This window comes from Aulonocara stuartgranti (genome assembly GCF_965226115.1).
Source record: "Aulonocara stuartgranti genome assembly, chromosome: 23".
Taxonomy (NCBI): domain Eukaryota; kingdom Metazoa; phylum Chordata; class Actinopteri; order Cichliformes; family Cichlidae; genus Aulonocara; species Aulonocara stuartgranti.
The window spans coordinates 26,900,672-26,916,754 of record NC_138958.1 but is presented as its reverse complement, the minus strand read 5'-3'; the positions used below and the strand labels follow the sequence as shown (position 1 = coordinate 26,916,754).

Sequence of the window (16,083 nt, the reverse complement as noted above, 5' to 3'; positions counted from 1 at the left end):
CTACCTAAACCTCACTGCAGGACATTCTCCTTTGTTATGTTCCCCCTTCCTTCCTTCCTTCCTCCCCCCTCCCTCCCTCTTCCCCACCAGTACCAGGAGTGAGCATCGTTCTCGGATCATTACTCCTCAAAGAAATTTAAGCGCGGGACGCCATTTAATTTTTTTTTTCCCTCCCCAAATGCAGTCAGTCATTAGAAATCCTAGCTGTCATGGCGATGCCATTTTTGGTGCGGAGTGTTTGTTGCCTCATTTCTTTTAATTTTATCTCCATTAGCTTAATTCTTTTTTAATATTTCCATCTAACGAACTTTACAGTCCATTTTGTCTCAGTGTCTTGCTAAGCGAGTTTTATGAAGCAGGCAGTTGGCTTTTTCCATTTGAGAGCGGCTGAGGATGGGGGGGCGGGGGGCAGAGGAGGGAGGGTGCAATCGAGGAGGGCCCGGGTGCTTTTGTCAGCTTATTTTTGGCACCTTAGCTAGCAGTTCTGCTTCTTCGCCTTGATTATACAAGCAAACAACTGCATGGAGTTCATTAACAATAAAGCACAGGCTAATTAAGCCGAGCCCCTCAGACAAACCAGCGCTGTCATCCCGCATGTGTTCGGAGCTGATTGAGCTGTTAAAGATTTACCTTCACTTGTCTTTTACCTCCTTTGCTTCCTCGCGAGGGCCCTCGCTAAATTTGTCTCAGAGGGCGTTTAACCTCACAGAGAGTCAGCTGCTGCCATTTGGGCTGTAAACACTTTACTTCAAGGTACAGTAGCCTTACAAGGCCACAGTGGCTGTTTACTTCCTGCTTTCATTTTGTTGTTTTTAATGTGCTGCAGGTGCCATCAAGTCTCTCAGAGGAACACTGTCTATCTATTGGCCTTTATGTACTATATATATATATATATATATATATATATATATATATCCTCATAACACTGTTTAACAGCACAGTGATCCTGTTACACATACAGGCTGTGACGTGGCTCCATAAATTACATGTGAATCAGTCTCGTGTCTGCCCCGAGGTTGTGAGATACACCATTAGCAAAATGGCCCTCCAACCCTTTGTTAATGCAATTTGCTTAATTGCTCTGTATCAGTATACAGATGAGACGTGTTAGCGTGTCGAGGTCTGCACAGAGGACATATTTATTTTAATAATCTATGGTCGCTGATTCTTTCCTCTTGCTTGATGTTCTCTGATGGCACTCAGCATCTTGGAGGGGAGGCTGCTATAGCGTATAAGGCAAAAACAGAGTTTCTGCAATTCTAAGCAGCTTGAAAGTCAATATTCAGCCATCTTTATTTAAATGTATTTATTTATAAGGGACGTGGTATATTAATTAATATATCAACGTAAATGTGCCAAAAATTAGCCACAAAGCTACTTTTCATCTGTAGTCCCTGGTAGGTCAAACAAAACCAATAAGAAAAATAACACACCATCAAACAATGTATAAGAAAACATAAAACTGTGTTTTATTACAATTAATTAATTATTCTTCAGCACAGTCTGAACTCTCTCATTCCTGTTTTTGTCATTTCTTTAAGTAGTCTTCAGGAATAGTTCTCCAGGGTTCTTGAAGGACATTCAAAGCTCTTCTTTGGAAGTCACTATTACAAAGGTGTAGCAGTAATGTCACAAAAATAAATTGGTTATCTGTGTCTTTTGTCTAGTCTTCCTTCCCTTTACCCCCAATTATTTGCTGCAGATAGTTGCCCCTCCCTGAGACTGGTTTCTTCCTTTTAAAAGGGAGTTTTTCCTTTTCCTTCTGTTGTAGGGGGTTATCTAATTTTGGGGGTTTTCTCTGTATTGTTGTAGGGTCTTTACCTTACAATATAAAGCACCTTGAGATGATTGATATTGTGATTTGGCGTTATATAAATAAAATTGAATTGAATTACAAAAATGAACTGCTGTGATTTTTCTAGACTGTGATAGAAAATGTTGATTATTTTTTATAAATAAGAATTTAATTCAAGCAGAAAGTGAAACTCTTGGGATGCCGCGGGCAGCTTTTTACAGGCATGCTTGTCAATGGCAGGAGAAACTTGACGAAAACCGGAAGGAAGCACATGCAACTGGTTTTTGGCCCAGTATTCTCTTGTTTCAAAGCAACAGTGCTAAACACTGAGCCAACACACTGCAGCACTGAGCTACCTGCAAAAATACATAGTTTGCAAAAGATTGATGTATGGTCTGCATGTATGCATGAATGGGTTGATGAACGGTTCCTGGCTGATCTGTATTTGTAACCCAATTTTTTTCAACACGTTCCAAACCTCAAGTTTGGAATTATGGTCACCATCTCAGTTTTTTCAAGCTTATGCTAATGTATGAACAAAAGAGGTATGGGTAGGGATGGGTATCGTTTAGGTTTTATCCGATACCAGTACCAAACCGGTACTTTTGAAACGGTGTAGGTGCTTAAATGGTGCTCGAACTGGTGCTTAAAGAATGAAGAACACAAACTTTGTCCAAAAACCTCTCATGTTTAGCTGTTTTTTTTGTAAAAAGATAACAATGTTAGCCTTTTCTGCAGCTATAGGGCATATATGGTATCACTCTTGGCTGGAAGCAGTGCTTAAACAATGGAAAAAACACCAATTTTGTCTAAAAACCTCTCATGTTTAGCTGTTTCCCACTTTTTCTTTGGTCATTTTCGCCTTTTTGGCCAGGGTGAAGGGAGTATCTGCCATCTACGACAGTGTTTGCTAGTTCACCTTACATGCATTAATTTAATAACGTGGTTAGCCTACTCAACGTAAATTACACACAAACAACATTAAGCTACTCACGCAAGAAAGAACGGCTGCTGCTGCCATCATCATCCTCATCACTTCTCCTACACTGGCAGGGCTAGGGGCCAGGATTCTAATCTTTGGGTTTTTGGGGGATGTTGCTAACTCCGGGTCCGATAACAGGCAACCCACCCACAGTAGATGTGCTCGATGTGAGGTCTCGCAGCAAGCTATCAAATACGGCGCATTTCTCGGCTTTTAACAAAATGCTATACGTCAACAGGTGTTTCATCAGATTCGAGGAGTTACCTCCTTTGCACAGCATCACCCTAAAGCACTTGTTGCAGGCTGCTGAGTTTGCATCTTTTGCTGTGAAGTACAGCCAGACTTTTGACCGCTTTTGACCGCTTGCCTTGGGCATTTTTAATCTGTAGCTCTGCTCTAAAAGAACATACGTGCCTGGGCCCGCCTACTACGCTTGCAAAGGTAAAAATGATTGGCTAGAATCCAAAGTGTATGACATCTCAGGGGAAAAAAAGCACCGAAATAAAGCACCGAAATGTGCGCTGCTTTTCGGTCTGGTTACTACCGTTTATGTCAGTTCCGGTGCCATAATGGCACCGGATACTGGTACCCATCCCTAGGTATGGGGCAGGCCACATGAAGAGCTGAGGTCCTGTTGCTTGCTCAAAGGTTCTTGAACAGCCAAGAAAGTTGATCCTGTTCATCTGTATTTTGTGTTTTCAGCTTATGTACAGATTGATGCAAAAAAAAATGGAATGATGTTTCATAACAGTTTCCAGTATCTCCCACTGAAAATACAATATTCACATGAAGCGAATCAACTTTCTGGGCTTACCTTACCTTGAAGACTAAGAAAGCATCAAGACCTTCTTGAACAGGACTTATGAACCAAAAGTAGAGGTCAGACAAATCTGCTGCACTCGTTCACCTCCTCCTTTTCTTCTTTGGTGGCAGCTCTTCTTCACCTCAGAGAGCGATAAGCTACCAATTCCCACCGCAGTGTCTCCTCATCAGTATTTAATTACAGAGGAGGTTGAGTACTCTGACTCCATAGATGATAGAATGGATGAAAGTTGGAGGTAGAAGCTTGAAGGAAGTGATCTTACCCCTGTAATACTTGATTGTGGCTTCTGATTAATGCAGGATGCGGCTATTTTTTTTACTAAATAGTAGTTCCCGGGGTTTGTCACCACCCTCATTTTTTTCTGTTATGGTATGTCGATCCAAGCTTTGAGTGCAATGCGGCGTCTCTCCAAACATAAACAAAGTCATGATTTCAGCAGCCTTGTCCATGTTGACCTTGGATTCAGCCATGTGGTCTTGAGGTTGAAAAAGTTGTAGACGTTCGCATTGGAGGAAAATCATGTAAGTGAAAAAAGAAATGTCTTCTTGCTCCCTCCAAACCACACTTCAATTCCAGTCAGATTATTGTCAGGTTAAAAGAACAAATAAAGAATTAAAACGATTGTTTATTTAACTAGAGTTGTGGTTCATGTCCAGTTACATCTACATGTTTAAACTATTTCCACTGCTAAAAATATGTCCATCTCATTCTTTTCTGTTATTTTTACTATGACTGATTTTCCAAACCCTACTGTCTTGCAAATGTAGCCAATAAAAATTAGCTTTTTGGACAATTTTTCTAGAGATGAGTATCTTAACGCTGAAACAAGCCCAGAGTTCACAACATTTATGAGCCTGCTGACAGCCGTATATGGACATTAATGCAGAAATCCGACTGTCCATGTCACTTCTGGAACAGATACATCCCATAAGGCACTGTCACGGCTCAACGGCACGAGGGGACAGGGATGGACACAGGCGCAGAAACCAACCCGGAAGCGAGGTGACAGAAAACAAATGATTTATTTCCGCCCACCGGAAAACAAAGGTGAAACACAAAGCGACGCCACCACACTAGTGGCGCGTAGGATTAGTCTGTGAAAATGAGGGCGACCTAGACACCTCTAGGAGACGGCTGAACAGCGGGGACAGCGGGGAGGTAGAAACAGGACTAGGTAGGGGCCGGGGCACTGGAACAAGAGGAGATCACGATCAGAGGGATCCAGCAGACAACCAATAATCCTCCGCAGTTGAATTGAATTGCCTTACTTGGTTTCGGATGGAGGGGACAGGTGGAGCGGAAAACCCGGAAGCGGTCGAGGCGTGGGGAGGCAGGCAGGTGAGCAGTGGGTCGGCAGGCCACGTTGTGTGAGCAGCTGGCGGCCCAGGTCCAGGAGGACGGGAGCGAGGGGAACAAGATCTCCACTCCGGGTGCTATCGCTGAGGATAAGAAAAGACAGGTCAGTCATCACACGGCGTTAAGACAAGGTTTTAGGATGCTCCACTGAACTAACATGGGAATAGGAGATACTCAGGCGATGAGTGGTTGAGAGCGCAGGTCTGATATACCGCTGGCACGATTGCTCACAGGTGGTCAGCCAGGGAGGGGCAACCGGACTCCGCCTAAAGGAGGAGGAGCCGCTGTCTGAGACCTGCAGGTGCCCAACCAGACCATGACAAGGCACTGTATTGGAAAAAAGAAATTTCATAGTAGGTTTTTCCTTGTTTGACTCAGGCTAAACTCAACTTGACTGCTTCATTTGTCACAAAGAAACAGGTCTTAAAGACAAAGTGAGATTATATAGATAAACCCTGACAGCCTCATGCACCTTGATGAGGTAGAGCAAGTGAAGATCTGTAGTCCAATCAGTAAAATGGCCCAGAGGCTAATTTCTGTCTCTCAAACTAATGTTTGAAATGTTCTCTGTACAGATCACATCTTTATGTCGCCTGCATTAGATTTCCATGCTGCTGGTATCATTCTTGTGACTTTAGTATCTGTTGAGGACCATGAGAGATGTCTTCAAATCTGACACAAATGTTGACAAATGGTAATAATGAACTCATTGTTGTGGGTGCTCAGGGTACAACGTTTGTTGTAACATTTGTTTTAAGGTCACTCCAAATCTTTTTGGCTCAGAAACTCATGAATTTGCACATCTTCTAAGAAATCTAAGAAATGTCTTCAAAGTGTGCCGGTGCTAGTGAACTGATTAGAATTTGCTGGTCAACATTTCAACATTTCTAGTGACATCACTAGAAATGTTCTGGGCCATAATTCAAGATTTGTATGTCTCACGGCGTAATCTAAGAATAGCTTATGGAAATTTGTCAAAGCACTATTCAAGAATTCACACCACTTGCTAAGTGGTGTTAGAAATGCCTTGAAGATCACCAGGTCAGGATTACAGGGAGGCTGAGGCCTGTCCCAGCTGCTATATGTTGAGAAGAAATGCCTTTAAATCTGATATGAAAGCTTGCTTGGGTTTAGGAATGAACTGATTAGGACAAATGTTTTTGGCCATAACTCGAGAGCATTTTAACTAATAATCACAAAATTTCACAAAAAAATGTCTAAAAGGATCAAGTGATGAAGCAATGATAGTTTACAAAGGTCAATGGTCAGACTTGCATCATAACATTGTGAAAAAAACAGCTTTCTGGCCATTATTTACCACCATAATTCTTACTTTTTGCTTTCTTTAATAATAAATTGGTGACAGAAATCTTTGCTTCCAACTTTTTAAATTCCTTCAAAGTCTAAGTAGACATGCAGTAGGGCTGCACGATTAATCGTTAGAAAATCGCGATATCGATTCATACTTATGTGCGATCTCATTTCCAAATGACAACAATAAAAAAAAAAATTAAAAAAAAAGACGACGACGACGATTGTACCGCATTTTGATCCGGGACGTAATCTGCATGAAAACAAGCGCTCACTCTTCCTGCTCAACAAATGACAAGGGCGGAGCCTTATACCACGTGATACAGAAGCTGTGCCGTGTGATGCTAAAATTAGCAGGGAAAAAACAACGGAGAGCACGTCAGGGATGACGAGAAAGTGACAGGAGAAAATCCGTCCCGGTCAACCACCCAAACATCAATAACGGGAACCTTATACAGCGCTTCCCTATACACGTCGAACTCCCGCAGGCACAAAGAAATTACGGAGGCTATTACTTATCAACTGACCAAAGATATGGCTCCCATCAACACTGAGCAAAACGAGGGATTTAGGAAAATGATCAACACCCTAGACAAACGCTACACAGTGCCGTCCCGCAACTATTTTTCTATCCGATTCTTAAGTGATGACATGACGAATCCTACTTCCGGGCCTAAAGTAGTCTGCGTTTAATATGCGTTTAAAGTGAGACATTTGTTGTTTTTATGTTTATTTATTGTTTTTATGTTCAGTCTCAACTGTTACGAAGTTGATGTGCCGTTAATTAGTGCAATAAATATTTATACTGGAAAAGAAAATCGTGATCTCAATTCTAAGCCAAAAAATCGTGATTCTCATTTTATGCAAAATTGTGCAGCCCTAACATGCAGCCTAATCAACATGACTTGTTGGCAGGGGCATAAAAGCACAAGGCATTAATTCCAGTTTAGAAATCTGCAATGAGATTGTCTTCTTCTGCATTAATATACACAGCTTGGTGCAACTCTTTGTTTTCCCGGAGCAACGATGGCCAAATTATTGAGAAACACTCCGTGTCGAAATTGTCCTTAAATATTTAATAGGGAGAGTTTGTGGATTGTGAGGTTCAAATCAGGATTTACAAAAGAAAAAAATCAGGCTTTCGATATTGGTTCATGTCCACAGTTACAGTATGCATTGTAGCTTCAAAGTGTCTATTTATCTTTCCCTGCTGCTGTGCAGTCAACAAATAAAACTCTAGTAATACATCAGAATAACTAGAAAGTTATTAAGTGTCACTATCTCTTCATGGAGGCATGGAACAGTTAACAGTGAGCACTATAAAAGTAGATTTACTGGAACAAGCTGGAAGCCCGATCAAACAGTGGCACTGTGTCTGTAGGTAAAAGCCTCCTTTAGAAGTCTTTTCAAAGCTGGCTCCAGAAAGGAGAAGTTGACTGTGATCAAAGCAGTGAAAGGAACCTGAACAGACACACAGTGTGCCAGTTTGAGGACGGGCACGACATACGAGCCGTCAAAACGGCGATATGAATCTGCGCTGTAATTCAGAGAAAAAGAGATTAGAAGAAGATAATGGTCTCATATCTCAAAAGTTAACAGTGAGGCCTGCGTGAACTGTGAATAATCTTATAATTACTGATCTAATGCCATTAGGCCTGACAGAAATAGAGAAAGCAACGCTTGGATGAGGCACAGTTAATCAACTGTGCGCTCCTCTTGGATCATCAGTACCCCCGCGCACGCTAAGGCCACGAGTGATGATAGGTATAAGTTTAAATGACAGCTTAAAGGAACATTACGCCGCGCTCATATTTGGTTAACTCTCCCTACCAAATGGTTCAAAAACGTGACATTTTTTTAATGCGCCTCGCAGCCTTTTTATCGCCCCCTCGATTTGCGAGGGTATTTTTTTCCCCTTTCCCTTTTATTGCCTCGGGCTATTCTTCTTCGGGGGAAATCCGGGGTGACTGGAGTTCCCTCACCTTGTGCTCGTTTGATCGCACACACACAGAGGCAGATCTGGCCGTTTCAAGCTTCTGTTCCAGGTTGTACTTGCAATATGAGAATAATCACAACAACAAAAAACAGCGCTGGAGGCCTCCCGTCACTGATTCATGTTGTTCCCTTTTATTTCTCTTCGTGTGGGAGAGAACGCTGTGACAAAGTGCACACCCAGAGTTTGACAGTTTAAAGAAAAGATCCACCCTCAGATTGTCAGCCGCTGTTTGATCTCATCAGTCGGTGATGTTCAGTTTGATGGCAAAGTGTTTTTCGTTGAGCCAATTTTTCTTCAGTGAAAATTCTCATATTATCTATATTTGACCAGGGAAGAGGAGTAACAATTAAATTGAGCTAGGAATGAAAAAATAGCAGGGTTGATTTGTGTCATAGTGTCTGGGGTTGAGGACTCTTTTCCCAAATTTAGTTCGGCAACATTTTTTGACTTTTAAAGTAAAAGGATTAGCGGGGTTTAGGGTTTCATTGTGACTGGAGTTTGAAGACTCAATTGAATCTTTACCAAACAGGCTTGGCTTACAGGAAACTGCTAATATCGCCCAGGTATGATCCACTTTGTCTGCCATACGTCTTTGTCTGAAATTTAAGTCCACATGTTGTTCAAATAATCACAAGAAAAAAAATGTTTTGAAAAGGCAAGACAAAGAATGTACTTTGATTTGTACTCTGTTTGACCGTGGTGTGTTAATTGGATAGTTTCTAATTATCTTTGGTTCTATTTTGGACAGAGCCAGACCGTCTCCTGGTCCCTTTTGGATTCTCATTTTGGGAAAATTAATTTTTTTGTGTAGATTGGGTTTGGGTCAGTTTTCTTGGGGTCTTTTTTGGCAGCGGTCCAAAACTGTTGGTAACCGATCAAAAACCTCTACAGTGCGCTGACCTTTACAGTGAGAAGGTTACACTTTAATTAGTAGCTTTAAGCCCTCCCTCCCACTCCAAAGAAATCAAATGTGTGTGCTGTGTCTCAGACTCAAAGAACACTTTCCTAACTGTTGTTGTTGCTTGATCTTTTCTAACTGTGATGGTCAGTGCGATGGATAGGTTTTTCCTCAGCTTGCAGAATAAACTGCAGTAACTTGTAGCAATTTGAAGTTTTCTGACTTTGTCAGTAATTGACATTGTTGTGGAAGTATTTTGTTAAACTCTTCTTTACAAAGTTGCTCCAGTTCATTGATGTTTCCAGGCAGTCATTCAGGCACAGCTCTCTTCAGGTCCGGCAGCATTTCAGTCAGGTTGAGGTCTAGACTTTGACTGGATGATTGCAACACGGTGATTCTTTTCTTTTTCAGACATTCTGTTGTAGGTTAGCTGCTGTGCTTCAGATCATTGTCCTCTTACATGACCCAGTTTCAGCCGAGCTTTATCTGTCGGACAAACAGCCTCATATCTGACTCTACTTTGGTACACAGAGGAGTTTGTGGTCTACTCAGTCAATTGCATTTGATCAGCAGCACCTGACTGCGACATAAATTTATGACAGAAGTGTGTTTGTAGTTTTTCACAGGACTGTACTGCAGGTAATGCATAACAGCACATTCACCACAAAATGTGAAGCGAATGTATGAAGCGTCACAATTGCATTCAAACTCTTTACTTTGGAAAACAACTTTGCACCACGCTGCAACCAGACAACTCATTTTTGGAATCGTCTAACTCTAGAAGAAGTTCATGTACCTTTAACATTTTGGTAAAGCGCTGGAGACTACCATGGCCTGCATGACAAAGATATAGGTTATTTGCATCATTTCAGGGCAGCTGGAGCTATTTGGCTCAACTTCGGGAGAGCGTTTGAATAAAAAAGTAAGTAATGCCATATGAAAATTTGAGGTTTCCAAAGAAGTATTGCTAGCTCAAGTATCATAATTTAATTTTAATCAATTTTATTTATAAAGGGTCAAATTGCAACAACAGTTGCCTAAAGGTGTTTTATATTATTATATTATTATTATTTATAGACCCTACAATAATACATACAGAGAAAAACCCAACAATCATATGACCCCCTATGAGCAAGCACTTTGGTGACAGTGGGAAGGAAAAACTCCCTTTTAACAGGAAGAAACTTCAGCAGAACCAGGCTCAGAGAGGGGCGGCCATCTGCTGCAACCTGTTGGGGTGAGAGAAGGAAGACAGGACAAAAGACATGCTGCGGAAGAGAGTGAAACTTCCTCCCATATTTGGTGTCAGGACACGAAAAGTCCCTTAAATCTGCATTCTTTCTAATGGCCAGCAGGGGGCAACTCCCCGTGTCTGTATAAAAGTTAAAGGTAAAGTAACCTTTACTCTAACATGACTTATGTCCGCAGTAAACATTTTCCTGATGAGTTTATACTCTCAGCCTAAAGTTTTAAGTCTCTTTTTTTTTTTTGAAAATTGTGTTTACTTTGTAAATTTTGATCCCATTTAGAGTAAAATTGACAGTAAAGCTGGGTATGCCTACCTTCTGATTGAGCTGATGTCTGGTTTTAAATAAGTTGGACAACATAGCTATGCCCAGAACGCTCAGCTCAAGGTTCTAAGGTTGTAATGTTTAGTATAGAGCTAAAAAGGTCTTTTCTTCTTCATTTACCCTTCAAGATACAAGCACCAAAATTGTATTCACATTTCAGCTAAAAAAACGGCTTCATGGAAGTTGCTTTTACTTTTGAGTGAAACCTTCCCTAAAACTTTTTCTTTGTCAGCTTTGCACAGTAGTGACTGTGGAGGTTTGCCCTGTGGTTATCGTGATCATGCTTTAAAAGGGAAATCACATGCATCTCCATTTATTGCAGAATGTATAATTAACTAGTAAAGTTATATTTCCTGGTGGCATTAGTGACAAAAGTGCAAATTCTCTGGCTGTTGTTACTTCTCAACTTTGAGCCTGACATGGTCATTTGTGCATTGTCTTTCCTAATGACTTCTCATACATGTTGAGTATTGTGTTTTACTTACGGTATTATACCTTTTTTTTATGTAGATGGCTTTTATCTGACAGTAACAAAGCGCTCTGAAGCTCCAGGAATAAACAAATGTGTCAGAACACTTTGACGCTAATGGTGTCTCCCCAGATGAAGTTTCAAAATATTCAATTTTCATTTACAGGCGGTTACATTTTGGGAGCCCCAAGAGTAAGACTTTTGATTACACAACCTGCCATCTCAGTTGGAAGTTGGTCTTCCAGGGAATAAACATGGGCCATAATTAGGGAAACATGCAGATCGTGTAGATGAGCAGTGATGGTGGCGGGCTGAATGGACTGGTCTCTGGGCGGGGAACGGATATAATGAAGGCGTTTTGAATTTGGAGTGAAAGTGGGATGATGGACCCCCGGCTCTTTCAGACCAAACTTTTCTTTTTAGCCATTAGCTTTGTTCTCCATCCTTTTAGACATTGTCACTGCATCTGTGTTTGTGTGGTATGATGGAAGGGCTGCACATTGTGTGGGACATCCATCAAAAAAAAGATAATAATAATAAAAGAAGACACCCGCTTATAATAAAGCAATCACTGATCTGAAGCCTAAATTCTTTACTGAAATTAGCATACAGCCTATTTTAGAAAGGCGGGCTGTAAATTCATGTGACAGTCGCTTCTGAATGTTTGTGCGTGGGAATTGCTAATCTCATTAATCAACAGCTTTTTTGACACGTTCTCTGCTAATGTAACTGTGCTTTTATTTTGAAAGCTTTTAAAACATTTACGTAACACAGTTTTTTGTTATTTATGTACTTTATCTCTTTATGGTAAAAACTATTCAGAATTATTAAATAAGCATTATCCATGGGTGGACAAAGAGCATACGTGAAACTAGCTACATCCCTGACATCCACTCACGTTTTACCATCATGAAATGGCTTGCATGCAGGTTTGTGCCTACACACGGTTTGTGAATGCTGTCCCGCTGTCTAATTAAGGTGGACCAACCCCTCTTTGGGTTATTTAGGAGCCAGAAGTGACCATATGTAGATGAGTGGCTGGAGTGAGAGGTTGTCAGCTAATGCTAGCATGCTTGCTTAGCGGGACACATTCTTCAGACACCAATATGTGCTAACTCGTGGTATTTAATATGCAAGTAAGTAGAGCTACAGTCACCAATACTATAACACAACTTGTTAGTACAATAATACTCCGACAGGTATTAACAGATCAAAAAAAGTTGAGAAAAAGCCGGTTAGAGTATAAAAATTATTCTCTAACCGGCTTTTTCTCTAACCACTTTTTTAAGGCTGGAAATTGATCACAAAGAGTATTATGCATCAAAATATCCTTGCAACTGCTTTGGTGACAAGCAAAAGTAAAAAAGTGTTGACAGTTCAGCACATGGACTGGATGGGAAACCAATTAGATCTTTAAAAAAATGGTATAATATTAACAAATTTGAGGAAACTGGACAAGCAGAGGACAAAAAAGAAGTGTCAGGTATTAAAAACTATCTACAGCAGATGAACAGTATCTTAAATGTCCTTTAGACCATGATCATAAAAACACACTGCCAATGCAGTAAAATCATACCTGGATAGAAAAACACACAGTGGAGCACTATCAGTCATGGATTGAAGCAGTGTGGGATCATGTTGACAGAGAACAGAACAAAAGGCAGAAACATCCAAAGAAGAGCTTTGAATGTTCTTCAAGAAGCCTGGAGAACTATTCCTGAAGACGACTTAAAGAAATGACAAGAAAGCTGCCTAAGAGAGTTCAGACTGTGCTGAAGAATAAAGATGCAAATATTGACTCTCAAGTTTTTTACCTTATATGCTGTAGTTCCATGCAGGTTTGCACACATTTTAATACATCACTGCACATATTCCTTGTTTCCTAGCAAAAATATTGGTAGGGAAATAAAATTATTTCATATCAAGAACATTTACACTTGGTTTTCTTCTCAACAAACTTTTTTAACAGCCCTCAGAAGTGACACATTTGACTGAAATCTGTACAGTGTGTGTCACTGTGTGCATATGGGTGGCTCCAGTCACACACTCACAACTTTGAAGGCTGAACAGTGTCACTGAAGGTTTGTGTGTGTGTGTGTGTGTGTGTGTGTGTGTGTGTGTGTGTGTGTGTGTGTGTGTGTGTGTGTGTGTGTGTGTGTACACGTGCTGTTTGCAGTAGTTGTGAAACACGACGTGACGGCAGAGAGCGATCCCACGAGGGGCCTCCATGTCATGTCGAAAATACCATAACATGTGCATTACACTTAAGTGATTCTTCTTCCATCTGCTAAGTATGACAACATTAGCATACCCATTTAATTAGCACCGCGCTTTAAGCATTCCCCCCTTTTAATCACCTCATTGTATTTACTCAGCCACTGGTAGCAGAAGGGCTCTCATTTTAAAAAAAAAACAAAAAACAGTGTAACTGCTTTGTAAAACCAGCAATAGTACTTATTTCTCTGCATTAAAAGTGATGAGTGCAAGTTTATTAAAATTCACCCACCAGTAATTTGCAATTTGCGAGAAAATGTTCAAAAAGAAAAATAGTTTTAACTTTTTTTTTGAAAGATTTCATCAATTCCTCTGCTGCATTCATAGCTTTTTTTCTCCTGCCTTTGTGCATCTGTACTCCTCATTATTTTAACTTGAATAAAAGGTGTCATCACGATCTTTTCATCTTTATCAGAACAGCTTTTTCTCTCCCCCTTCCTTTGCGCCCTCTCTTTCTGTTTTCTGTTGTCGGGCCCCCTTTTCAAAATCAAACTATCATCAGTGGGTAGGGGGGGTGATTGAAATATTGGGACGCTCTTTCAATGGCTTGCATTTACATTAATGAACTAGATTTGAATGGAGGTTCATATCAAGCCTCATAGATTCTGCGCTGTGATTTTATTAATTGCAACAGAGGCGTCATTGTTTGTCGTTTTGACGCCAATTCAATTAAAATCCCATTTAGAGGGTAATAGATTAGGCAGGGTAAACTTTATGTGGAAGACTCCTTGTGACTAATATGTGACGCCATGAAAGAAGTAACTGCTGTGTGTCTCGTGACTGAGTTATACGTGCGCTCTGTGCACGCGCGCGCGAGCGTTATCACCTCCTCTTTGTTAAGTGAGAGTGGATTCACGGCGAGCATCGGTGCCACTCGGCTCACTTTGATGCATAATTGGTCGTCTTTTTGAAGGCATTAGCAGCTTGTAATTCCATACTTTAATTTGAATACACACATTAAAGATAGGAAGGGCTTCGTGCAGCCTGCTGTAATGAAGTAATTAGATTCTATATAGTAGACTTAAAGTGCAGTGGTAAGAGTGCACATGAACCTCAGTGGATCTGTGTTTTCCTAAAGTCAATGTTTGGACTGTGAATGAAATGTTAGCACAGGTTCATCTAGTCAGACTTTATCATTTTTCAATTCAATGCATCACCTGTGAAATATTCAGTGGAATGAAAATGGATTATTCACTGGAACTATAAATGCAGGTAGATGTACGGAAGCCCAAAACGGGCAAGATGATTACAACCTGAAAAGTTTAAAAGAATATTTGTTACTAAGAATTATTATTAATTATTATTCTATCAATAATATATTTTTGGGTCTTTGTGTATTTGCATGCATGGATAAGTATGCACTTTATTTTAATTTTTAAAATATTTTTAAATTTATTTTGTGGAGGATATTTTATATTGTATACTGTATTATTAAAAAAATATTATGCATTATTTATTTATGTATTATGTATTATTAAAAAAAAAAGAAAAAAGATTAAGTGACTAAAACAACAAATGAATGTAGGATGTACGGAAGTCCATCACAGCCAAGATTAAAGAAAAGAAAGAAAATTCCCTATTGAGAATTATTATTAATTATTCACAATTTTTATATCCGTTGTTATATTTTGTGTGTCTTTGTGTATTTGATCACTATCTACTTCATTTTCAAGTTTATATATTTTTTAAATGCATTTTGTGCAGGATATATTATTTTGTATATATATTTGAATACTTTATTTTCATAAAATATATACATATAAATATTGTAGTACAATGATATACTGCAGGTCTATTTTTTACAAGTAAAAGCAAATTAATGTGATTAGTCATGCTTTACTAAGCAGCATTTTTTGACGTGTCAAAAATAGTACAAAAATCCCAGTAAGTTTTGAGATTTACTTGTTGTGTCTGAAACTCACCATATAGTGGATTTTTTTGTCACGCCTTCCAAACGTTTAACGGTTATTACCATATTCCATAAAGTATAATAAATCAATCAATCACTCAATTAAAAAATGCACTGTTCATCTTCAACTGTTTTGTTGTTTATTTGTTTGTTTTTTTAACGTAAGTAGGATTTCTGTAAACGCTGATAAAATTGTGATAAAATGCACAGGGTGGTTAAAACAATAAATACAGAAACTTCCTCCATTTTAAAATAGACATTTTACTGTATTTTTACAGGTTTTGTTTGTTTGTATGTTTTACAGTGTATAGTAGACTCAGAGTATCCCACATTGCCTTGCAAAAAGTATTTATACTACCAATGGTCACTGTCCAAACATTAATGATGATCGAGGTCTGTCACATTTTTAACATGACCAAATAAAATGGGCTTTGTATGTGGAAGCCAGGTGAGGGGCAGCCAATCAGAAGAGAGTGAGCTCTTAAAGAGAGGGGTTTTGTTAACTGTGTCTACCACACCTGATATCCCTTCAGCCTGTCCATACACTCAGTGTAATCCAGTGTAATCATTTCTACACAATTGAGGTCATCTATGCCTATTAACTCTGTGAGTGTACCAGATGAAACACTGGGAATCCAGAACTCCCTAAATTCTGCGTTGTTTCATAAAAACCTCCGATTATTTCTCACAGCTTCTGAG

The 16,083-nt window shown here is 39.7% G+C and overlaps 1 long non-coding RNA gene across 1 annotated transcript in view; it reads right to left on the bottom strand.

Moving 5' to 3' along the window:
• Positions 1-4,612: 4,612 nt before the first annotated feature.
• Positions 4,613-16,083, bottom strand: part of LOC309700060 — a 113,958-nt gene continuing 102,487 nt past the window's right edge. Inside the window, exons 2-3 of the long non-coding RNA XR_014274559.1 lie at positions 5,114-5,251; positions 4,613-5,039 (exon numbers count right to left, since the gene is read on the bottom strand). This is a non-coding gene — a long non-coding RNA (uncharacterized lncRNA). The remainder of the gene's footprint in view (positions 5,040-5,113; positions 5,252-16,083) is intronic.